The sequence below is a fragment of the Athene cunicularia genome (assembly GCF_003259725.1).
Source record: "Athene cunicularia isolate RWA chromosome 2 unlocalized genomic scaffold, athCun1 chr2_part1, whole genome shotgun sequence".
In the NCBI taxonomy this organism is placed as follows: Eukaryota; Metazoa; Chordata; class Aves; order Strigiformes; family Strigidae; genus Athene; species Athene cunicularia.
Window position 1 is genome coordinate 40,099,879 of NW_020799095.1, and position 25,421 is coordinate 40,125,299.

Genomic DNA, 25,421 nt, shown 5'->3' on the forward strand with positions numbered 1-25,421 from the left:
CTAGTGACACAATCACACACAAGTGATCCCAAAGCATTTATGTAAAAAAGGCTGTAGAGCTGTACTCCAGTACATCAAGCAGTGCAGCTAAGGTTCACACCATTTGTACAATATCAAAGAAACGTTATTCAGGATTTGCTGAAAGAGTAGGTTGTTTTGAGCTGATAATTCAGTGATGGAAGATCTTTTGTCAGCTGGAAGTTACATTTTCTTTTCACTCAGATTACAAATTCCTTAAGATATTTATGTGAAGATATTATATTTTACTACATTCCTGCCTTAAAAAAGCCTGTGTCATTACCTTTCTTACATAAAGGATTCATAATAACCTTCTCTTCAAGCACCTTTTCCAGTAGATTATTCTGTAGAAAGTTATCTCTCTGGTCTTGCAATGTTAGCAAGCATATCAAATAATATCACAGTTACTCATCATGACTCAGTATATGATATGAAAGGACAAAGAGGATCCATTCACACATGGGTGTGCCAGTGAGAGAGGAGGCAAATAGTTGGTATTTTATATTTGTACTCTCAAAGCGTTTTGGGGCTGCACAAATACTGATGAAATAGTCCTTCCCAAAAGAGTTTACATTGTAAGAAAAGGTCCTTCTTAATCTGAGAAGTGCAAGCTAGTACCATTATAATTGCCAGTACTCTGGAATCAGCAGGACAGATTGGGAAGGAAGTTCAATACAGCCCTACTATGTTCTTTCCAAAATGTTGCAAAGATTCATTATGAGCATAACGGACGTGCAAGTAGACACGCTTCACTCATTCATTTTGTTTTATACATAGCTGTGAAGTCAGTCAGGACTCAGCAGTACAACTGAGTCATGAACGGACAGAACCAAATGAGTACACTTTTTAAAATGCACCTTTTTTCCAGACTCTTATATATATATATATATTTTTCTGTCTTCTGTGGTCTTGTCTTTGGCTGTGCCTCTGAGACATTTGGATGATCACTTTAAGAGAAGCTGAGCAAACTTCCTGCCTTGAACTTGGAATGTGCCCTTTTCTCTTTCACTTGTTTCAAGAGTCTGGCATCTTCTTGAAATCAGATGAATTTCTAGTCAATATCCAGTCAAATATCCATTTATACCATCTTTTGTCTTACGGTAATTACCACATGGACCACTTCTGTACATATTTGGGACTCTTATTGATCACACCACTACTGTGGATTTCACTTCCCTCACTGCAAGATATATCATTTTCAAAGTTTGATCCCATTAGAATCGGTGGAATAACTCTCACTGATTTCACAGACTTTGGATCAGACCCTAAATCTGTTTCTGGTTTAGGTTTTAAGACAAAATGACATGCATATTTTTCTGCTATGAAAGGTTTCACTTGTTGCATTGTGCAGCAGTCATCTAGACAAATTACATACAAAGATACTGTCTTTGGAAGGCTCGCAATCTTCAGCCTTATATCTCCATCCTGGGTATATTATCTTTGGGTTTCCAAAGAGCAAAATCAAAGCTTTGTGATCTATAACTACACGGAGATGAGATTCATAAATGCAAACATAAAAGTGACTGCTGCATCCACAGACTACAGAAAGTGCCTTATCTGTTTGCAAGTATTTCTTCTCCATCTCAATTAATCTCTGACTGGCATATGAAAGAATATGTTTTATCTGCATGTCCTGTCTTCACTCCTAGCACTGATCCTACTCTTGGAGGGCTGGAATTCACTACAATTATTCTTTCCACTCTTCAGTTTCATGTTCAACACACTGCATAAGTGGCACAAAAAACCTCCACCTTTTTTTTAACCAAGGGTTACTTAGACCACCAGTTCTTGAAGGTCCAGGATGGGATCATAAAATTAGTGCATAGCAGCAAAGCTATCTCACAGGAAAGCAGCTATGTTGAATTACTTACTGGGTACCTAAACCATGTTGTGCCCCTGGTGGGAAAAGCTGCACTAAAGAGCCAGAAGAGCTCCTGCCAGAGGAGAAGCAGAGAGTTCATATACAAGCCAATATAGTCCATATACAACCAGAACCATTGGGATAACACAACTTGTTTTCACTTTCTTGGTTAGTTGAGAGTTTTCCCAAGAATTTGGCAGAATGTCAATCAGAGAGACAAACTGAAATGTTTAACTTCCAGGTTTGTTCTAGAGTCTGACTAGTATACTGGGCCTATTTAAAACACTATAGGGCTGGTGGCAGAGGGGATTGTAAAAATTTAGAGTCAGAATTTGGAACAAGACTGCACAACATCTTTGCAATGAGCAAGCCTCAGGAAACTCTTCAATGCAATGCTGGTTTAATGATTTTCAGAAGGCAAGAAATTCACTCTTTTTTTCAGAGAGTCAGAATAAAGCTTATGAATTTATTTCTCTTTGCTAAGATGGGCCCTGGGACTTAAATTACTCTTTGGGTAGGAGTAAAATGTATCTGAACAAGATGTTGCCTTCAGAAATAAAGTAGGCTTTAGAAAGTTGCCATTTTCCCCCTGGTTTCATATCACTGACTATTCCTAAGAAGGGGTTTTAACCCAGATTCAGTCAGTTGTTTTTCACATCAGCCCCACAATGATGTTAGTGCACTTGGTGGGGTCAAGATTGAGTGGCCAGGGACCCTGAGACCCTCTTCATAAACCCATTACACTCTTGTAGACCATCTAATCCAGTTCTAGGAGATCTTTCAGGAGAACTCATCCAGCTGATCACAACCCTCTTTCTATCAGTCCTTCTGTGCACATCCAGAAGAAATTTTTCTGTTGTGCTGAGGTCTCCTTCACTCCCAAGGTATTTCCATATTTCCATTCCTCCCTTTCAAGACACAGTAATCTTTACCTGTGTGTAGACCTGCAGTCCCTTTGTCTGGACAACAGCTGCTTGTGTTGGATCATATTTGGCTCCTTTCAGGTCTTCCTTAGCTGTTTCCTGTACTAGGTATGATTCTGCTCCAAATCTACATTTTAACTGAGCTGAACATCTTGGAGTCCATCTGAGACTCACAAACTTGTGGTCTAGAGGGTCTAGAGCACAGAAGTAAGCTGTTGCCTCAGAGGACTGCTTTGGTTAGGCTAGATGGTCCACATACAAAGGAACACTTCAGATGCCAAATATTTTGGGAGATTTCCCACTGAAACTCCCAAATCCATCTAGATGGCACAAACTCAAAACTAAAATTTCCTCCAGGGATCTAGCAGCTCAACATTTCATTCCCAGAACACAGTGTGTAAATTTTAAGCATGGCAACCCATACTGTGACAACACCAAAGTCATTGGCAAAAACATACATTCAATCCTATATTGATTGGTTACCTGAGATCTATCATGGCAGGCTCAGGTGCTTTATGATGTACAATGTTGAACAATACTCAGAATACATGTTTAACAACAAAAATAAAAATCTTAGGTATCATATGAGTTATAGAAAGCTTGATTAAGCTCTACAAGAAGGAAACAAGCCATAACATGACGCTATTGAAACTCTTACCTTCTGCCAGCAGAGGAGCTTTAGAAATTATGAACTGAAGGACTAGAGCCTCAGGGTAACAGAGAATACACAAGGCTTCTCAGATTTGCAAATTATTTTGCAGCCTTTGTTGAAGTGCTCAGAACATAATTATTCAAAAGCTGAATGTGAAAAGTAAGGGCATGTAAACTCAATATGAATATTCAAAGAACCCAATTGATGTTTAGTACAAATATAGAAAGGAGAGAAGAAGCATGAGAAGCTGTTAAATCAAGCTATGTGTCTGCCTGTCAGACAAATGTGTGTAATCCCAAACAAAATGCCAGCAGGACAGATCCTCAACTGGTGGAAACTGGCTTAAGTCTCCTTATTTCAGCTGAATACCTGGTCTCATCCTACTAGTTTTCTCTTGGAAATTTATTTCAATATTTATTTTAATATTCTGTACCATATAACTAAGAAAACCCAACCTACCTTCCCTCTGTCCCTTTAAAAAATGGCTTTCTGTCAGAGAGATGCTCAAGATCATTAAGAGCTTTCTAAAAAGACCTGTGTACCATGTGATTTGGAATTTAAAAAAAAAGGGAACGCGAGGGGATAAAATTCAGCCCTGCTTTGTAACTCTAGCATAAGGACTATGTATGACCAAAATCAAAGGAATCTTTCAAATATTATTAGGCATTTCTCTGCTCCATGTTGCTAAACTGAAATTCAACCCCAAATATTTTATCACAGGTAAATGCCACAAAATTAACACACTTTTATTTGAGGAATTTTTTGTTGTCAAACAATTTTCTTAAATTCAGATTATCCCTGTTTTAAGAAGACATGATTCTTTTTATTTAAAGGTTTTAATGAAAAATTATTTTCATAACTGGATCTCAAACTATAATTGAGCCTTTGCTCAATTTTGAGATGATTTTGCCAAACGGTCTCTGGTCTTCCTGAGGTGTTTTCCTCTGTATATTATTGAATGGGGGCTGGACATAAAGAGAAAGTGCAGCACAGACTCCTGTAAAAAAAGAGCTTTAATATCCTCTACAGAGATACTTTTTTTTTTTTTTTCTTTTTTTTTCTTTTTAGGAACATGGTAACAGGTAATAAACCAACTTTGAAGTAATAAAACTGGAAACTGTGAAAAAGGAAAGATAATTCTCTTATACACCATAAAATGTACGAGCCAATAAAACTGCACATTTCCCAAGAACCTGGGAATTGAGGCAATATAGAAGCGAACAGAAATTTTTCAAATAATTGTTAATCAAAGCTAGTTCGTGGAGAAGACATCTGGTTAGATTAAAATCAGTATGAATGATTAGTTTCATTTTTCCTATTTTGACTACTGAATCAATATTAAGGTCAAGCAGTTTTGCTTCAGAAGGATTTAAACTTACCTTCGTTTAAATAGAAATTGAAAACAAGAAGCTATTTTTAAAGCATAAGAAGATAAAATGGTAGAGATATGTCCCAGGATGTATGAAATAGCTATCAATTAGAGTAAATACGGTATGTAAGCATATAATGTGTTTACTAGCATTACTTTAAAAATTGCGTATGAAACACTTTCCTATCAGAAGTTTAGTTAATATAGAAAGAATTTATATTGTGAGAGGTTCGCAAAGACGTCATTTGAAAATGTTTTTGTTGGGACTCAAGTGTAGCGTTTCAGTAAGGTTTAGAAGCTGCAAGACCCGTATTTTTTGGGACTACTGTTACGTCTGTATCCAATACCATGATTGCCTGTTAACAAGGAAACTGGTGCCTCCTGTCTGAACTAGTGCCTTCCTCAGTTTTCACATGCACTTTGGGAATTTTTAGAGACAGAGCTGCTGTATATAACATTGCTTTCAGTTCAGGAGATTGCAAATCAGGTCAGGACCCAAAACACAAAATGCTGCTGCATACATCCCAGCACTGCAAATTCCTTTGGTCCTTTGACAGATATAATCTCTTTGATATATTTGGACCTTTTTTACATGTTACGATTCTTTTAGACAAAAATGCCAGGGTCAGGTGGGAACTCTGATTTGGGCTGTCCCTTGGGACCAACCAAACTCAAGAGTGCTGCAGAGAAGCAAGAGAGTCATAGCCAGAAACTGCAAACCAGAGCAGAGACTGAGGGACTTCTGCGATGCAGGGGGAGAAAGAGCCCTGCTGAGCGGGAATTGCTCAGGGTTAGCTGCAACTCAGAAAGCCCACAAGTGAACTGAAACCCAAAACTGCAAGTGAAAATGCAGAATGCAAGGGAGATTTAAATATAAAGTGCTTCTTCCTGATATAGTGACACTGAGTTTTCTCTGAAAAATCAGTATTCTCATTTATATTTAATACAATATAAATTTCTTGGGGTTTTGTTTGCTTTTGGAGGGGATGTATGTGGTTTTTTTTTTCCATTAAAACAACTTGGCTTTCCTTGGGCAACTCAGTATACAGCAAAAAGAATTATACAGGTCAAATGTCTGGTCAATTCAGGATATCACCACTGGATTTCTGTTTTAAAACTAACCTTGACTAGAAATGGAACAAAGTCTTTTTAATCAAAAGATTGTAGGATTCTCATTGCCCTGTGAAGTTTGGGACTTCAATTTTTTTTCATTTGAAGGTGTATCAAGTCTTAGCATTTCTTACAAGATAGAAATTCTGGGTTTTTGTGTTTTGTTTTGTGGGGGTTTTTTTTATTTCTTAAGGAAAACAGGTTAAGAATGTGCTGCCTGTCTGTTTCTTGTCCTTAATTTCTTAATACGGTGGACAATTTCAAGTAATGTGGCATATGATAACCAAGGAGAGGAATGGGACTTCATGTCTGAGTTTCATATTGGAAGGAGATGCTAGAGCATGAGCTCTCATTTTATTAGATAAACCAGTGCTCAGGCAGAAGAGAAATCTGCTTCTACATGGGGAAAAAAATCAGTGTTTTTGATCAATAACGGGAGGGAAAAACATGGTAATCTTTGTATTTAGGAAGTTTAGGAATCCAGGTTTCATTCACTTCAATGCTCATGGACTAAAAATTGTTTTGTTATGGGAAAAGTCTGAAAGAAGGTCCAAACCATTGTTAAAGTTGCATGTAACTAAGTCATACTTTCACAACATGTACACACAGGAACTTGGCAGAGTATTATATACTTAAGGATGTCTGACTGAATAAAGCCTTGTCTAAACTAGCATGCATTCTTTCAGGCTGATTTGCAAGTATAGGCAAGTCTAACTGTGAGGAAAAAGACAAAAGATGGACATGAGTAAATAGAATGTGACATTGCCTGCACAATAGATAACTATAAATAATAATACCAGTCAAAGGCCAAAACAGCTACATGTCTGAGGTTATGTCAGGTGACACAAGTTTACCCTGTACTGAGAACAGCTGACCTCACCTTGCTGGTGAGGCCTCATCTCTTGTTGTGGGCTCTTTAAAACACCATTTGTCTTCCACCTGCTCACAAGAGCAACCCTGTTGCATCCTGTGTAGTGGGAGTTGGCAGGGATGTTTGCTGACTTCAGAACTGAACAATTTTCACCATTTGCTACAAAGCAAAGACACTCACTGTCCTTACAAAAATCTGTTTGTTTGCCTCTCAAAATGACAATGCACCTTCATTGGGCTTGCTGTAGGGTATTATGATAGGATTCCCATAAAATCTCTGAGCATTGTAATCTAAGAACTCATCGTGATGACTGGACTGCTGTCTCCATACGTAGGGGTTTTAAGGGTTAATTTATCCACTTTGACATGATATTCAAATATGTTTAAAATGACTCACAACTTACGAGTACATTTCTCAAAGCAGTTTCAGAATAATCTATATAAGATCTCCTTGCTGAACTCTTGTTTAAAGAAAAGGAAATACAGGTAAAGCATATGTACAAAAATCCCTTCATATTTGATTTTGATTTACTTCACAATGGAAAAATCTCTGGAGCTTCCCCTTACTCTGCAGCTTTTAAGCAGCAAAATAAATGATGATCATGCTAATTAAGCCACTGATCACTCTATCCATTTACCAGTAAAGCCTAGACCACAGTGAGGCTATTATTTCTTTGAAGCAATGCAATATTCTTGGAAATCATGTTCTAAGTAAGTTACTAATAAAGAAGTGTGCATAGTCTACAAGCAGATTACTATTAACATAAGTACAGCATAAGTACAGAAATCAGACTTTATTAGCCACTTAATACTAATAGCATTTGTTGTTTATTTTATTGAACACTCAGTAGCTCTACAAAAAAGGCCAAACCCAAGGTGTTTATTGGTATGCTTCGATTACATTTGTGGGAGAAAAGGTTTTTACATTGCATCTGATTTCAAAAATTAAATACCTGTGTGAATAAGGAACAAGAAATAATGACCTGAAAATAATATAAAGTGAATTATTTTTCATGAACATGCCAGTGTAGAGTGGAGTGGTTTTCAGACAGAGCGCATTGTGTAATACCCCCAGTAGCAAGATGTAAGGCATCTGGCAGGTAAGGTGTTATTTTTTCCTGTTATGGCTTAGCTGGTCTGGGTTATAAAAAGAAAAAAAACCCTTGTTTTGCCTCCTCCGTCTCTTTTGAGCACTACAGTTAGGGTACAGGAACAGCAGTTGCATTGTCCTTGTGTTTTGACTTTGGGAATAAAGCAAATCTAGAAGAAAGGAATGAGAAGAAACTTGCATTTCTCTGACATTTGAGACTTCTGTTTACAGTCCTTATTTTTTCATGCCATTCCAATAAAAAATACTTTAATGCCAGCCCAAAGCAATGGATCAAAATGAAACTGAAAAAGTATGAGTTACTAACATAGTAATAACCTTCGGGTTTTATCTACCCTGTTGATGTTTTCCATTTATCCAAGGAATGCGAACTTCTTTTAAAAATGACAGGAGAATTCTTCACTTATTGATCCAAGAATTTAAGAGAAAAGCATTAATATTGGTCAATATGCATTAGAAAACCATAAGAGCTGGCCATGCTGTATAATAAATCTCCAGATCATTTGCCCTTTGGCATGAAATTTCCCATATTTGGTCTTTAGCCAAAGGTAGATTTCTGTTTTTTAAAAAGATACTATTTTTTAGCCATTTGTTGCTGTAATATAAAAATAAAAAATGGTCTTTAGCTATTTTTCAGGTATAGACATGTTACAACGTTATTAAAAAGTGGTCATGTATTCTTGGGCTTGACTAAGCCAAGACAAGGTTTTCATGAGCTCCCACCATCAATAGACCTTAGCAGCTGAGACTACAAAAGTTTCCAGCAGTATCTTTCACTGTTCACCCATGCAACACCTGCAGCTACAGAATACTGATCTCCACTGGGTTGGACAGGTGCATCCAAAAATGCAAAGCAGGGATTCACAGACTCTGCCAGGTACAGACTGTACCAAGAACGGCTCTGCTAACAGAGAACTCTCTTGGGAGTGACAGGTCCTGGCTACGTGCTGTGATATTCATTACTTTGAATGCAGTCTCATACCAGCAGCGGCACATGTTCCACAGTTTGCTACCTCTGCTAAAAAACCCAAACCAAACCAAACCAAACCAAACCAGAAAAACAGCCTGAAAAAAATTGAGATTTGGAGAATGTGATAAAATTAGATTTGATCAGTGAGGACCGTTGCAGCTCCCCACCTGCTGGCTTGTCAAAATTTTGTCTGGCAGTAACAAGACTTTTTCAGGATCCTCCTCCTGTTTGCCCCCACCAGGCTTACCACCTCCTGGAGTCTGAAACTTGCTGAGACACTGTTACAGCCCTTGGATAAGAAACTATAGGAGAATGAAAGCTTGACAGGTGGAAAGAATCAGGGCTGAGGGAACCTGGCCTGGAAAGCAGTGGTGCTGGGAGAAAAGAGGCGGACCGGTAAGATGCTGCTGCTCTCCAATAACATCATCCTGCTGTAGGAGAGGAGGTCAAGCTGTCATGACCACAGTCAGTCCTCACAATACTGTGACCTGGATTGTGTCTATATATCACTGCTTGGATCTGCCAAAAATATAAATAACATGATATCCTAAATCACTATCATCAGTAAGGGATGTGGGCCTTTCAACTCGTATATGGGAAATCCCCTATTATGTGTGATGCCTGGTAGTCCTAATAGTAGAATTGAAGGCCTGTGCTTGTAAAAGTCAACTTCTCAGTAAAAGAACTGTTTAAATGGGTGATGTAATTGCCCCTGGCATAGCAGCCATGCAGTATATGCAGCCTGGATTTTTCTGGTGACTTCCAAATGTTTTTATTCTGCAGCACATGTTCTTCCCCACAGCTTCAGTGAAGGATGCTCCAGGACAACTATCTCAAAGCAGGAGAAAAACTTTCAGAGGCACACACAGGGTCATTGTCAGCTTCATCTCTTTGCATTGTAATTATCTCAAGCTTCTATTTCAACCTTACCACCCTTAAGAGTCCATAAATACATGTTTGTGTGCTTGGATATAAGTCCATGTATAAATGGGTTTTAAAAATTCGGACAGGCCATTGCCTCACACAGATTTCTCCCTGTGGAGAGGGTGAGAATATGGCAAATATTAGTTCCATCACTTATTGCTCTTCTGGAAAGCACTCAGATTTTCCTCCAATTAGTTTAAGAGAAGCAATATGAAACAGAAAGGAGGCCCCTGCCACTGCCACTAAGGGGGCAAAATCTTCCATCTTCACGTTTAAATCCAAAGTGCAACCCCATTTGGAATTTTTGTTTAAGATCTGGACACCCTGAATTAGGTGCAAGTCTCACAGGGTAGTGTGTGGTATGGATATTTAGGCCAGATGGGACAGGGTGACAAGCACAGCAGCTCACTGCTGCTGAACAGAGGCCACACCACTGTCTCTTGCTCAGGTCACCCACTGCCTCCCCCTCTGCTGCAGCATCTCTTCCCCTTTGCACCCACCACTGGTGTCCATCTGACCCAGTAGTGAATGGGTTCCCATCACCCAGTTGGAGCTGCAAAAAATGGAAATAGTAGTTTGCAGGGTTAGTGAGATGAATTATCTTGTCAGAGGATCAGAAAATCTCCAGGCTGGTACAGAACCGGAAAGAAAGTTGAGAGAAGGAAAAGGGTAGAGATGGAAGAGAGCAGAAACATTGCTGCTTTTGAAAGTCCTGAGTTGACAGGTGGCATCGAGCATCTCATATCGTCCCTCCTGCATGGAAAAACAATGCCCAGGTCAGTGTAAGTGGGGACCCCCTTGAGCAGATCCTGCAACTGTCTTGTCTCCTTAGGAGTGAGACAGGGACTGGTCTGGTTCCCTTTCAGGGCACAGCAGATCACACTGCATGAGTGGGAAGGGAGAGTTAAGCTGTGTCTGGGAACATGCAGCTGAGAAGTTTCTTTGCTCGTGGGCCCTGTGACATGGTGCACTCCTGAGAGAGGCCCTGGGAGACAGTGACAGCTATGGCAAATACAGAGCCTGGTGAGGATCAGTAACAAGGGTCAATGGCAGGCACACATGGCACAGAAAAACTCCTGGCTGAAGGAGATACTGTTACCATTATTGAAATTTTCCTGCAATCACAATGAACATCTTGTTCAAATGCACGGGATTTCTCTTCAAAACAACAAATATTTTTGGCTGCAACCCATAACCAGAATAATGGGAAAACACAAACATCTCCACAAGCATATGCCATGGGGAATAATTCCCTGTTTGCAAGTGCCAAAATGGCATAGAAAAAGGTGAAAAATTATTAGAGGGAAAGGAAAGAACACCAACTTTGGAAAATGTGCATGTGTGCATTTATGTTAATAGTTAACAAAGTATTGCCAAAGATCACACAGGAGCATGTTTTACTTCATATTCATACATATTATACAAATAACAATATTTAATCTTTGTTTAGAGAATCTTCTGGGAAATTATCTTCTTTCTGTTGTTGTTGGCAGTGACTTGTTTTAATTTTTGCAAGACAGAGACATATATGTGCTTCAACATGTGAGTGACATATACTGAATATGCCTAAAACTTCAGCTGTCTGTATTCTACTCACACATCCACTGCAGGCAAGTCATTGTTTCTTTCACTTTTCAGTCAGCCTTTCAGTATTTCAAGCCTGATCATGTTAGGTGCTGTGCGACCTTCATTTCCATTGGGGTCAGCCACTTTGCAGGAAGAGGTAGGAGTTTCAAGCATGGCACATGCTCTGCTGGCATGCAGCCAGGCTGCTCAGCACCTTTCAGGATCAAGCCCTTAGCTTATCAAGTGTGAAAATATTCATTTAAAAATTAAAAAAAAAAAAAAAAAAAAAGGAAAAAGAAAAACCCTGCATAAAATCTTTCACCTCCCTGTAGGCAGGGCTTCTTTGTTTATATGATCTGAAGAGTTCAGAGCCTCACGGTGCTGTGGTGGCAGGATCAGGAGACATCTTCCAGGTAAAAGATGTCAGCCTGAGCCATACAATGGCTATGGGGTCACCCCATTTCACCTCAACAAAGGTGGAGCACAGCTGTTACAGATATATGGTGAAAAGGAACTTAGTCCTGCAGACCACACCGAATGCAAAAAGACAAGGAAAACCTAACAGGGCATCATAAGGTATTAATGTTTACATCAGCATTACTTGCCATTAGAGGATATTTTTCTAATTTTCAATCAACTACAATGGTATCCCCTCTCCTGCTGAGAGGGAAATAACAAATAAGTGTGACAGAGTGCAAGAAAGAGCATGCATGGGGAGCTCTAAGTGCTTGGTCTTGAGGGACTCTTAATCTGGTCTTCCTAAAAGGTCAGTACCTGTGTCAAGCATTTGACTCAATCAGGACAAAGGAGATTGCTTACAAATGACAACATGGATCCTCTTTCGTAACTGTCCTGGCCTCATAAAATGCAGTCTTAGGCATGCCTTTTGAAAGTAATATGCTCATTAGTATTATCATTAGCTTGCGCTCAATAGCTACAGTGGTTTCCCATTTTCCGTATTACTGAAAAAGCCACTGGAATTATTCAAATCATGGTGGTGACCTTGTTAAGAAGGAACATCACCCCTACCAGGACTGTAATCTGTAAGAAAGAATAACTTCCTGTAGTGATTTTTTTTTTTCCCAGTCCATTGTTCTTTAGTTTTTCCCACAGGACAATGTTGGGTGTGCCTTTCCTCATACTATGCAAAATATCAAGATGGAATCTATACAAACATTTGTTAAATCTCTTTAAGCCTTAAGTAAAAATGTTACAAGTGCTCACTTCAGACCTCTGAAAGGGTGTACATGTCTCAGAGCATTGTCCTCATCTTACTTTTATGCTTTACAAAACCTTACTCAGCAATTAAATTCTTGGGTCACATTCCAGTTATCATGTCAGTCAGGAAGTTGGACTAAGAAGTTATTTCAGCTGTCTCTCAGCCTTAAATTTAACAGAGCTATGAGTAAGAGTCATATCTAAGCCAGTCAGGGTTGGAGGATTCTGAATAGTGAATTCAAGTCCAAATCTTGTACAGTTCTGAAATATAAATTCAACTCCAAGATTTGAAAAGGTCTGTTTTCTTATATCATTATGAAGAGGTCTGGAAGGGACATTAATTTCACTTTCCTTAAATGGGAATTATTTTAATTTCCGTCATGGGAAAAAAAAAAGTTATTTCGATGTTGCAGTGGAGGCTTTAAACAGATGACATGTCATACAGATCTAATTTAGATGGGGGAAGCCCAAGGGGTAGAAGAACTGAACACTGCAAAATGAATCCCAAATAAATAATAGATTAGAAAATACAATAGAACTGCAAACTCAGTCTAACTGATCTCAGCACAAAACTGCTGTTTGCAACACAGAATGGTACATTCACCTCTCTTCTGTTTCTTAATATGTTGTTCTTCATTTCACTGTTGTGAACAGTCTATAATCTTTTTGGATATGAATTAACTCTAAAATTCTCCTCCTATTTGAGCCATGTTTCTGGCTCTTGTGGACAGTACCTAGTGTACTAATGCTTAAAACTCAGTGTTGGCCATTGAGGTTTCAGTTTCTTTTTATAGTTGTTTAATTTTTATTCACATGTTACAATGAATTAATATCATCCTGGACGAAAAACCCTCAACTCAGTTGATTTGTCAGACTCAGTTTACTCTTTCATAAAAGTTCAAAATATTCCTTCAGGCATTCCTGTATTTTTATCATGGTACCACATTAATTTTAAACTACCAAGTTAACTTTAATTTTATTTCATGACTTCATGCAGGTTTTAGCTGACATTCCCATTTCTCAGCTAAGACAGCTAACAAAAAGAAAATTAAAAAGGAAACACTTTTGATTATGGTTGGTTAATGTGGTATCATAAAATACAACTGAATTCTTTCACCAACTTTAATAAAGTCATAGATTCTTCAAGGCCTTTTATCAACAGAAGTACACCATCTGCATATAATAAGAGCTTTATTCTGAATACCTTCTGTCTTCGTGTCTTTTACAAGTTCCTTGTCCCATCTTGTTAAAAGATGTTTTTAAGGGTATCTTTTTTGAAGGGGGGGGACAGTAATGAGGAAAGGAACAGTCACATCAAGGTCCAAAGCTTTGAATGTTAATGGTAAAATATAAGTTGTTACATATATATATACATGTAAAGTCCTTATTTTTATTAAGTTAAATTACTGTTACATGTTATGAATGTCATAAAGCACAAACACTATTGCAAAAAGTTTCTAATATGAAAAGACAGCAAAATTGTAGGCATGATGGATACTTATAGAGATGCAAAGGCCAATCAGTGCAATATTAGAGATGTTTTAACATCAAACTGACCCTGTTATTTTAGATATTTCTTAGCATACAAAGGACTCTATAATTTTATTTTAAAAAAGTTACAGAAAAGAATACAATTAACACTGGAAAGAAAATAAAATATATCCTTGTTATTTAAATGTATATACAAAAGTTTAGGTAAGCAAATACGGCGTTGTGAATAGAGGACTATAGTAGGGTTTGGTTTCCATTTCTGCCTGTGCTACTGGCTTACTCAGTTACCTGAGCCAGTCACCTTATCTTACTTCATCATATTTTTTCCAGTGGTAGAGAGAATAAGACATTTCCATCACTTAGTAAAACTTCCTTACAACATGCTTTGAACACACAGGTTCCTGTAAGCTTAGGTATTGTTAAGTTATAAAGCAGGGAGTGGAAGAGCTGTTTACACTTCCTCACTATCGCTGCTGAACAGTTAAGACAAGATCCCCAAGGGCTAAAGTTTGCCATGGGTACATTATATCACACACTGCCTGACAGGGCTTTTAAAAGCCCTGCACACAGGGGAAAGACATTGCACTGTATTGGGTTTTATTTGTTTCATTGGGCAGAACAGGCATGGGGATGGTACTGTCTTTAACCTTCTACATTCAAGTCAATCCTATGCATACATAAAAGTAAGATACTCCAAAGTCAAGAATTACAAGCTAAAGTTGTCCAGGCAAGGTTAAGTACACTCTTCAGTGTCAACACATTATGATACAATTCTTAATAATATGATTATGTGCTATTTTTAGCTCCCATAGACAGTAGTCTTGTGTGGAATATTAAGACTAAACAGTCTGTGGTGTTTTGTGTTTTTTTGTTTTGTTTTGTTTTTTTTTATTCTTCTTTTCCTGCCTTCCTTACACCAATACCTGAAGTGCATTTGATTGCTTCCAGTGTGACTACATTAAAATTAAATGGTAATAGTCAATTATACAATCAAGCAACAACTTCCAACAACTCACGAATTCTTCCAAGGTAGATAATTATTTAGCAAGTGAAAATGCTTACACATCTTGAAGTATTAACACATACGACCTTGCATTTTCTACAAGTTTGTTATCTGTTGTATATTAGAAACATTCTGTAGTGGACAGAGCATCAAAAATTTCACCTGTAGTTCCACCAGTCTTAGAAACACATTTTGCCAGAGGGCAGCCTCAGAAAAAAAAATCTCAACAAATAAAACAACAAAAACAACCAACCAACCAAAAACAACCAACCAAACAGAAAAACCCCAACAAATCGAATTACATTCTGAATTATTTTAGCTGATAACAAACCAGAAGATTCCACCTCTCCATTTTCTAATTAATTAAAGAGTCCTAGTATGAGAATATACAAAATGGAAAATTCTTGTGGTGTGAAAGGTATCATCAATTAATATGTAGGACTCACAGCTGGGGCCATTAACTACCCTGTTATTCTCTTCCCTTCCAAAGGGCTGATTCTTCAGCTGACATAAATCAGTTGTGATTTAGTACATCTTTTCCAGGTTGAGGAAGTGTGCTGAAGTGTCTTTGGTAGTGTATTTTCTCACTTCCCGTTGACATTAGGTGTTGTATATCTTGGTAAAATGATATAATTTCTGCCACCATTTTATATATAAAGCATGGATATAATTCCTATGTAAATTATGCCAATTAGATGAAAATTTGAGAAATAAAAAAGCTATTTCTAGTCATATCTTCTTTTTTCTAGTTCTGTCAAGAACTTTTCTGAGCTTTCTCTAGATGAGAAAACAGGGTCTCTGTTATTTCACTTAATGTACCAGATCTTATATGCTTTGTTCTTTTTTACCAAATGATTGTGAGATCTCTGCCTCTCTGAAGTGCTGTCTCCTTGGACACATGTGCATATATTTATAATTGTAATCTTTCTGGTCCCCTGGTGTTCTGCTTCCTGTTTTTAATTATTTTATTCTAAATTTTCATTTTATCTACCTGACTTGAGAATCTTATGATCTAAATCTTGTACAGGGGATCTTACTATCCTCCTGACAAGAGCATCAGCTTAGGTATGTCTGTAAGGGTAACACCTGGAAGATCACGAGATGTCACAGACCACATGTAGGTGTCTTGCATCAACCTCAGCTGTGGACAGCCCTGCTGGAACCTGTACTTTACACTAGTGGGTCAAGTACTGATAAATCTTGGTTTAGAATAGACTAACTCCCTTATTATCTGCCTTTCTTCTTGGAACATTTTTACAACCCCCACACAGTTACCTACTGCTGCTGTAGTTCCTCTCTCACCATTATCCGAGCCAACAAATTTGAAGCCATTTGGAGAAGTCTAAATGAGCTGCAGTCATTACAGAAACTGTAGTTCAGATATATCCTGAAGTGCCCTCTAGGGGGAAATCAAGAATTCTGTACATAGAAGTATAAGAAATCTCTTGCTGTCAGTGTTTGTGGTGCTGAGAAAAAACAGTGGTGCACATCCCAGGATGGTGAGCTTCTGAAAGTATCCTGAGGACATCAGCTGCCAGAGTAAAGTCAGGCTTCCTTCTGCCTGATCTCCTGTATCCCTGCCTCTTGCATTCCAGGCTGCACAATGACCCAGCCCCTCAAAAGGAATGGTACGTGTTCATTTAAGGCCTTAATTTAGGGACTCAACTGGGGGAGCTGCATTTTTAGGGCAAGTATTCTTGCCACTTTTGCAATTTAGGCAACACTTCTACCAGTGTAGTATTAAGAGAAATGATATCTAAGCCCTGCCATGACAGCCAGCTGCAACTATCAGATAAGCACTAGGTCCAAGAAGGAAATGTTTTCTGAAATACAGTCTTTCTTCAGGACCTCAAGCAGGCTGGCTCAGTGTATTAGCAGCCGTGAATGCCTGTGGAAGATCTTGGCATCCCTGCACACAATATATAATATATACCTGGCATCTAAATCCACCTTGTGATTTTTGCTCCTGCAACCTGAGCTTTACAGCACCCAAGCAGTTTCCTTGCATCTAAATTGCTTAAAGACTAATCGTAATAAATCCTTTATTTAGAAAGATTATGTATGGGAATAAACAACAAAGGAGTGGCATGTAGAAGCTAAGACCTCCTATGACCAATACATTATAACCCAGGGACTGTCTCAGTTTCAAACTGTTTTCCTTTAAAAAGTTATGTCCTTGGCAGCAGATGCATGTCCTGAACAAAGAAATCCTTGTTGTAGCTTAGAATCTTTAGTGTATCATACATACCACATTTATGAACAAAAGACAGGAATTTACAAAAATTGGGAAAGTATGAATCTCATGGACACTTATCTGTAGGACACTGAAGGAACATAAACCACCCAGCCATGGAAGGTCAAAGATGACTGAAAGTATTATCCCAATAAAAAAAAAAAACATGTGTAAGGCCATATTCAGGTGTTTTAATAAAAATTTATAGAAATTTCAACAACAGTATTGAACAGGTAGTGTATATAAGGTGTTGGATAATACTAGGTCTTAAAAGAGGAATTACATCCAACTCAGAGAAAATAATTTCAGTAGCTAAACAAGTTAATACTAAGTTAATACTAGATATTAACTATTAGTAGATAAGAATATATCAGTGCCTGTTAAATTCAATATTTGAAATTAATTATTGAAGTGCATTTTACTTCAAACGTGTATATGAACATGTCTATGTTACCTACAAAAGTCCGTTTTGTTGTGTCTTACAGTGGGACTTCCAAATTTCTATTTGTCCGCTCCACTAAGAGAGAGATTTTTAGGTCTTCTAGTAAACTATTAAGTGCAAAGCACAGTATTATGCTTAAATTTGCTATGTCAAATAAATGGAATAGAGTGAAATTCCTAGCATGATAAGTCCCAGGTGGTAGTTCTTATGACATAATAATGTATTTAACTTCAGCATGAACTCATCCAACATATCTCTAGGTACTTCTATGCAGAACCTATCACAGGAGCATAGGGCAGCTACACTATACAGGCATTTGCTTGTCTAGCAAATGCAAAAGATGAAGATGTGCAATTAACACTCTCTCTGTTAATGTTAAGGAGAAACTATACAGACAAGATTGCATGTCTAGGCATCCCATTAAATATCTGGAGTTCGGAAGAATGAATCTAGGTCTGAAACATCTTACTTCCACAAATACCAGAGAATATCAGAACAGTGGACTGACTTGCCTTTATCCTCTCATGCTTGAGTGCTGAACATGCTGTTTACAGGCATAAAGCTAAGTTTCATGAGTTTAATTTTAACATCACGGTTAAATATATGTCTTAAGAGGTTTTTGAGAGCATTTATACATTAAGCTTCTCCTCTAAGTCTCTTCCTTTGGGGACACCTAATGCAATTTCTCTTACTGTGTGCTGAAGTTCCACATTAGTTACTCTGAGTTTTCCTTGATTTATAGGATGTCATGCAAACCTTTAAACCTTTTCCAAAGGTAGGGATGGTGGTTGGAATTTCTGAGAAATTCTGAGTAATCTAAAAGCCAAAATTCTATTCACTTTCAATAAAACCCGAGCGCTTGAGGGCCAGGCTTTTAAAACACTCAGTTACTTAAAGGTGAAAATAGTTGTCTAATGGGATTTGCTAAAGTGCCATGGTTAGTCTGAGACCGTTCTTTGCTTATCTGCTCTATTTATATTGTTTACTTTATTATTTCCTGCTTAAAACATGTAATAAATTTTCTCCCATATAGTTTTGTGGGACTGGCCAGAGCTTCCCCAAGTAACTGCTTTCCATGGAGTTCAACCTTCTGCATTTATTACTTGCTATCTGTACAAAAGTTAACTTCTGTAATTTTGCTGCTTTTCCACAGTTTCCTGCTGACAACAGTGAGACCCAGACTCACAAAGGAAATTAGTCACTGCCACGCTGACTGCCTAAGCAAGCACTGAGGGAAGTATGCTTGTACCAATGATGTGGTCGCTTGGTGACTAAGCAGGCTATCTGTGATTCACTATTATGAAGCAAAACTCCACCTAAAGTGAGACATCAGTTCCTGCCTTCTACTGTGGCTGTTAAACAGTGGGGATAAAATTCTAGTCTCATTTTTAACTGTGTGAATCCAAAGTAAGATTGTTGACTTCAGTCTGGATTTATACTATTGAGGTCTCATCCAACTCCCGTTTGGAAGTTTCCAATGATTTTAGCTAGAGTTGGACCAGGCCTGGAGTAATTTCTGTTGCAACAATCTGGTTACCTTATGTCAGGCTTCCTTCTCAAGTGCATAAATGTCATTACTGAACATTCATTGATTGAAATGAAATTAAATATCAAGCTGATCATTTATGCAGACATTCCCTACACTAGCATAAAGTTAATGGTTTCTTTTTGTCAAAGTATTAATTTTCAGATATTTCCAGGTTCAGTTTCTAGCAAATTAGAATAAGCATCCAAACACTGAAATCAAGATGAGCCCCTCAAATTTGAAGTGCCCACCAAAAATATTCAGGGCATCTATCTTAACATCTTAGTTGAAAATCACAATTCATAAGCATTTCCAATGATAAAATAGTAACTTGGAGTGATATTAGAGTTTTCTATCATGAGACGGGATATATGAGCACTGGACTAGATACAGCCTTGCACATCACTGAGTCCAGTTCCCTGGAATGGGGAGAAATAACTTCAGTAAATGTCTGCTTTAGAAGGATCCTCTTCTACATGACACAGCACCAACATTATAGACTTAAAAATATTCACCAGGAGCCTACAGAAAACATTATCCCTAAAGTAAAATACTAAAATCCACAACTATATTTGCCACAGAAGGAGATGAAGTAGGATTAAGAGCCTTAAATGTTTTATTAAAGAAACCTTTTAGTTGATGTTAAGAGGGAAGTCATATCCCTGTTACAAAGGAGGCCAAAAGAGAAAAGCAGTAGTGTCCACCTATCTGACCTCAGGGAGATATTCTTTCCTTCCACCCAAAGTGGTGATTGCTTTAATCCCAAGATTAAAGATCTAATGTCAGAAAGAGCACTGGGACATGAACCCACAGCCTATTTCCAGCTGTGGCTAGTCTCCAATGCTTCAGAAAAAGACAAAAAGAAAAGTAAAAAAAAATCCAGAAGCTAAATTATGCTGCCTGTGGAGAAGGAAAAGAATTAAAACCTGAGAGGTCAAAGTTACATGTAGTACATGTGAGGAAGTTAGCAGGAACCCATATGAGAGTATTCCAGGGTGGAGAAGGTGCAATGCCATCCATTTTCTTAATTATGTGAGAACATGTATCTTCACTGATTTGAAGCATTATCTCCATCTTCTACCTCAGTCATTTGCAAAGCAAGATGGAAAAAACATTGCCCATCTGAATGTGGATTCCTGTGTCTGGAACATCTTTGTTACTCTGTGGAGCTAAAACTGGTCATTCAAATAGATAGGCTGAGGGAGACCTTCAGATTTAATCCCAAATAACAATGTAGACATGCCCCATAATATTTTCTCTCCACTATCACAGTATGTCAGCAATTTATAATGTCTAAAATATTTGTCCCTATAACACCAGGAGTGTTATACACCTCAAAGAGGAATTGATAAGCAGAAAGGATGAAGGAAGATTTGCTCTCTAGAAGTTCTGGCAATGTCTTTGTATGTTTATTGAAAGGAAATTGGTGCTTTTAAGAGATGATTTGGAGTACTTGATTGAAGTATCAGTTGTATAATGTAGCATTCATAATTGCTGTTTGGAGGTGCCTGCTTTTCTCATTTATTCACAGAGAAACAAGGTTCTCAATTTAAGACACTTCTCTGGCCTTTGGGTGTAGGTCAGTTCTTTCTGTAATATCCCCCTGATAATTACACAGAAGGCTAATCAAAATACCAGTCCCACTTTTAAAAAAAATATCAAAAAACATATCTGTATTTTACATTTCACGGAGTCTGTTTCATGATCCCATTTCTGGCATGCTCTGTCATTACAAAATGGCAGATATAAGAGGCAGGAAGGATGAGTGCATCAAACCAGAATTTTTATGCAGTGTGAAGCCTCACCTTCTTGCCAGGGAGAATGTTTGTGAGACCACACTGCAGAATGGAGACACCAGTCTGGATCTGAGAGGCAAGCTGTGTCCTCTCTGGTGGCATGTCCACTGAGATAGAAATGGTACAGTCAGAACTATCACTTACTTCTGAAGAGAGTTACTGCCTCTCGGCAAGCTCCAACTTCCTACAAAATTAAATTTACAGAAGGCCTGTTATATTAATTGCATTATTAACTGTGATTATGTTTCTGTCCTAAATTTATTCCAGTAGTTCCTGAGAGAGTATTCCTTGGAGAAAGTATTACACTATCCAAGTGTGTAGTGTACTACAGGTAAAGGAAGTGCAAGTCCAGTGTCAGTAGGTGGATACAGTAGACATCACTGTGAAATAGATCAAGGGCTCAGCAGCTTTTTTTAACTACAGTAAAAAATCTTCCTTTAAATATTAGGAGCTTGGGGTGGTTTTTTTTGTTGTGGGTTTTTTTTTTTTTTCCTCTTTTATACATTTACACTAACAGGGAAATCATCAGGGTTACTCTAGATTTATACCAGTTTGGAAAACTGACCTTGTCTGCTATTACTAGGCACACTACAAACTACTTAAGCATCAAGTATAGAGTCCCTGCTATTAAAAGATGGTGCTGCTGGCTAGAAACTCTAATTTAAGAATTTATAGAAAAATTGAAATAATTTCTTTTCCATTTGTTCTAAAGATTGTTGATGTACTAATAAAAAAGTGTTGACTTAAGCAAAGCCTGGTGTTAAAGTTTGAGATAGAATATCCTCTCCAAACAGTAAGGAGCTATTATTATTCAAGGCCATCCTTACCTGGTCTTAATAACACCTTGTGGCAAAATTAATTTACTTCTAAAATTCCAGTTGCCATAACAACTTGGTGCAGTTGTTCATGTGACTTAATGAGATTCCAAGAGACCTATTTCATGAAGAAAAAAACCAGATGAATGGAAATCAACTAAGAGAGGGTTTTTCTCCTATTACTGTATTTAAACATTAGTAGTTGATAAATGCTTCCCATAAAAGCAAAAATACATTCAGAGGTACTGTACTCCTACTGTAAAATCATATAATCATAGAATCATAGACTACTCTGGGTTGGAAGGGACCTTAAAGACCATCGAGTTCCACCCTCCCCTTCCATGGGCAGGGACACCTTCCACTAGTCCGGGTTGCTCAAAGCCCCGTCCAACCTGGCCTTGAACACTGCCAGGGAGGGGGCAGCCACAACCTCTCTGGGCAGCCTGTGCCAGTGTCTCACCACCCTCACAGTGAAGAATTTCTTACTTATATCTAATCTAAATCTACCCTCTTTCAGTTTAAAACCATTACCCCTCATCCTATCCCCACACTCCCTGACAGAGAGTCCTTCCCCATCTTTTCTGTAGGCCCTATTTAAGTATTGGAAAGCCACTGTAAGGTCTCCCCGGAGCCTTCTCTTCTCCAGGCTGAACAACCCCAACTCCCTCAGCCTGTCTCCATAGGAGAGGTGCTCCAGCCCCCTGATCATCTTCACAACCTCCTCTGGACCCAATCCAACAGGCCCATGTCTGTCTTATATTGAGGACCCCAGAGCTGGACACAGAACTCCAGGTGGGGTCTCACAAGAGCAGATTAGAGAGGGACAATCACCTCTTTCAACATGCTGGCCACATTTCTCTTGGTTCAGCCCAGGACACAGTCAGTGTTCTGGGCTGCGAGTGCACATTGCTGACTCATAGTCAGTTTTCCATTCACTAATACACCCAAGTGCTTCTCTGCAGGGGTGGTCTTAACCCATCATTGCCCAGCCTGTATTTGTGCTTGGGATTGCCTTGCTCCATGTGCAGGACCTTGCACTTGGACTTCTTGAACCCCATGAGGTTTTCACAGGCCCACCTCTCAAGCCTGTCAAGGCCCCTCTAGATGGCATCCCTTCTCTCCAACATGTTGACCACACCACACAGTTTGGTGTTGTCAGCACATAGTGACTGGGTATGAGATAGCTGCATACTGTACATCAGCTTGACAAGCAGTTGTCTTCAGCTTTGTTCCCATTACTCTTTCCCTAAAAGGATGAATGTCTATGGTGATCTATTCCTTAGCACCACAAATATTGTTGTATGGAGAACTGTTGTCAAGGAGGAACCACACAGTAATGTAATGCTAAAACTTTTCCTGGTCCATCATCTACCTACCTGCTATTTATTAATTATATGTTTTTAGATAGACAAGTAGATAGATCAGAGCAGGCAGCCCAGAATGGTTGCAGAGGGGAAAACAGATATGTCCTCACCTCCTGCCTTGCCCATCTTGCCTGCCTGAAGAAGTGCTGCAGCAGTACAGTCCCTCTGCTTGTCTGCGCAGGAGGAGCTGACACGGTGCTTCCTCTTTGCCCAGGAGAGGACCACTTGTGTGACCTCCAGTCTGTACTGGTTCTCACAAATCTGATCCACAGACCCAAAACCCCGCCAGGCAGAAACATGATCTCTTTCATTATCTGCAAAGGAACCAAATTCTTTAAGCACATCAAAAATTCTTAAGAAAAATTCTTAATATAGCTGTAGTACTAATTCTCCATGCACATATATGTAAACACTGGTCACAAAAAAGAATCCATCATACATCGATGTTAAGCACAGAATTGTCAAGATAGATGAACTATGTCATAGAGAATCTTGTACCTGCTGTAACAATTTTAGGAAAATCTCTCACTACAGTCCTTTTTCTTAACAGTGAAGCATGAACTTTCTTGTTAGAGTGCTAACAGATTTCTCAAGTTATGCCTAAATTTTATATCACAGAGATCATTAATAGTCAGAATTATTCTGACCTTTGGCCACCAAATCAAACAGCTGGATCAGAAATGAATAGAAAACTATAGCATTTTGGCATCAGTCTGTTTTGCATGGGAAGGAAAGAATATTACATATCTCATTCTTACTACTATTACTGCTTCATGTTAACTAAAGCTGACAGAAACAGTTGGAGGAAATAATTGAAAATGACAAATTATGCTTCTTTTTAATGTTTGTGAATGATCTCTGAAAACTCTACAATTAGTTTCAATATATTTATTCTTTGAAAATAATTTGCAAATAATTCATAATGGAGGTTCAAAGAACAGATAGTTATTTCATATTCAGAATCTGAAGTGTGTGGTTGACATTGGTTGAACTGATAAGTCATGTGATACTGTTTTGATATAAATAAATATAAATTATTTGGGATACAAATATTTATATTTCTTAGAGCCGAATTTGCTGATTATTCATATTCTCTATAATTCGTTTAAAAGCCACACTTCTTGCAAACCTGACTGCTAAGAAATATTACTGGGAATTTACTGGTATTTTGTGCCAAAGCAATTCTAGAGTAAATTAATTCAATATTCGGCTGAATTGTCTTAGGCAAATAATTTCGACATTGACCTAGGCATAGGTACATTTACCATCAAAACTGTAATAATTTCTGAATAGTTTCTTAAAATATATTTTAAAAGCATTATAGTGATAATAAACAGATCAAATAAAAGAAGAAATTCACATCAGACCTATCAGGTTTTTTGTTTATGTCTGTACAAATACTTTATATTTCTTGTATCTTTATTTTTACCATACTTTACTACTAAATAAAAGTTAATTTAATCAGTCCAATAATATTATCCAAATGTCATTCATCCAGTTTTGTTTTGTGTTCCTTTTTAATTTCAAATAGCTTTCTTGGTAATCTGGTTTTCTGGGAATTTATCAGGCTTTATCTCTGGACTATAACCTATCCAAATTATTACTTTAATTTTGTTCATATTGGCACATACCACATTCTGACTTTGCATTTTCTCTTTTATGTTCTTCTGTTCTAACTTTTATTAATCTTCTGCTTGTCTCATGTGCTTTTCTGCTGTAACAGCTGGGAATTTAAGCAATTCTTGATGCTTTGAAATTTGGCACTGATAGTGTGCCAACCAGGACAAAGATTTTTCAGATGTCTTTGTTGTTGTTTCTTTGTTCGTTCTTTTTTTTTTTTTTTTTCTTCCCAATAAAGATGTTTTCATTATATGTCTTTATGTACCGGTTAGTACAATGTGTGTGTACAGTGTGTATCACAATCTAATATTTCATGAATATGTAAGAGAAATCATCACAATAAGCATTAGTAAATAAGATGAGGAGCAAGTTTCTCCATGTTTGCTTTAGGCCATATTCTGATAGTTTTATCCTTGTTGAGTAAGTAGCCAATGAAGAATAGTGTGGCCTCTTAATAATGTGGGAAGCAGAATGCAGGTGTGAAAAGTCTTTTGCCAGGCATAAGCCCCAGCTGAAAGACTTAAATAACAACTGACAACAAAT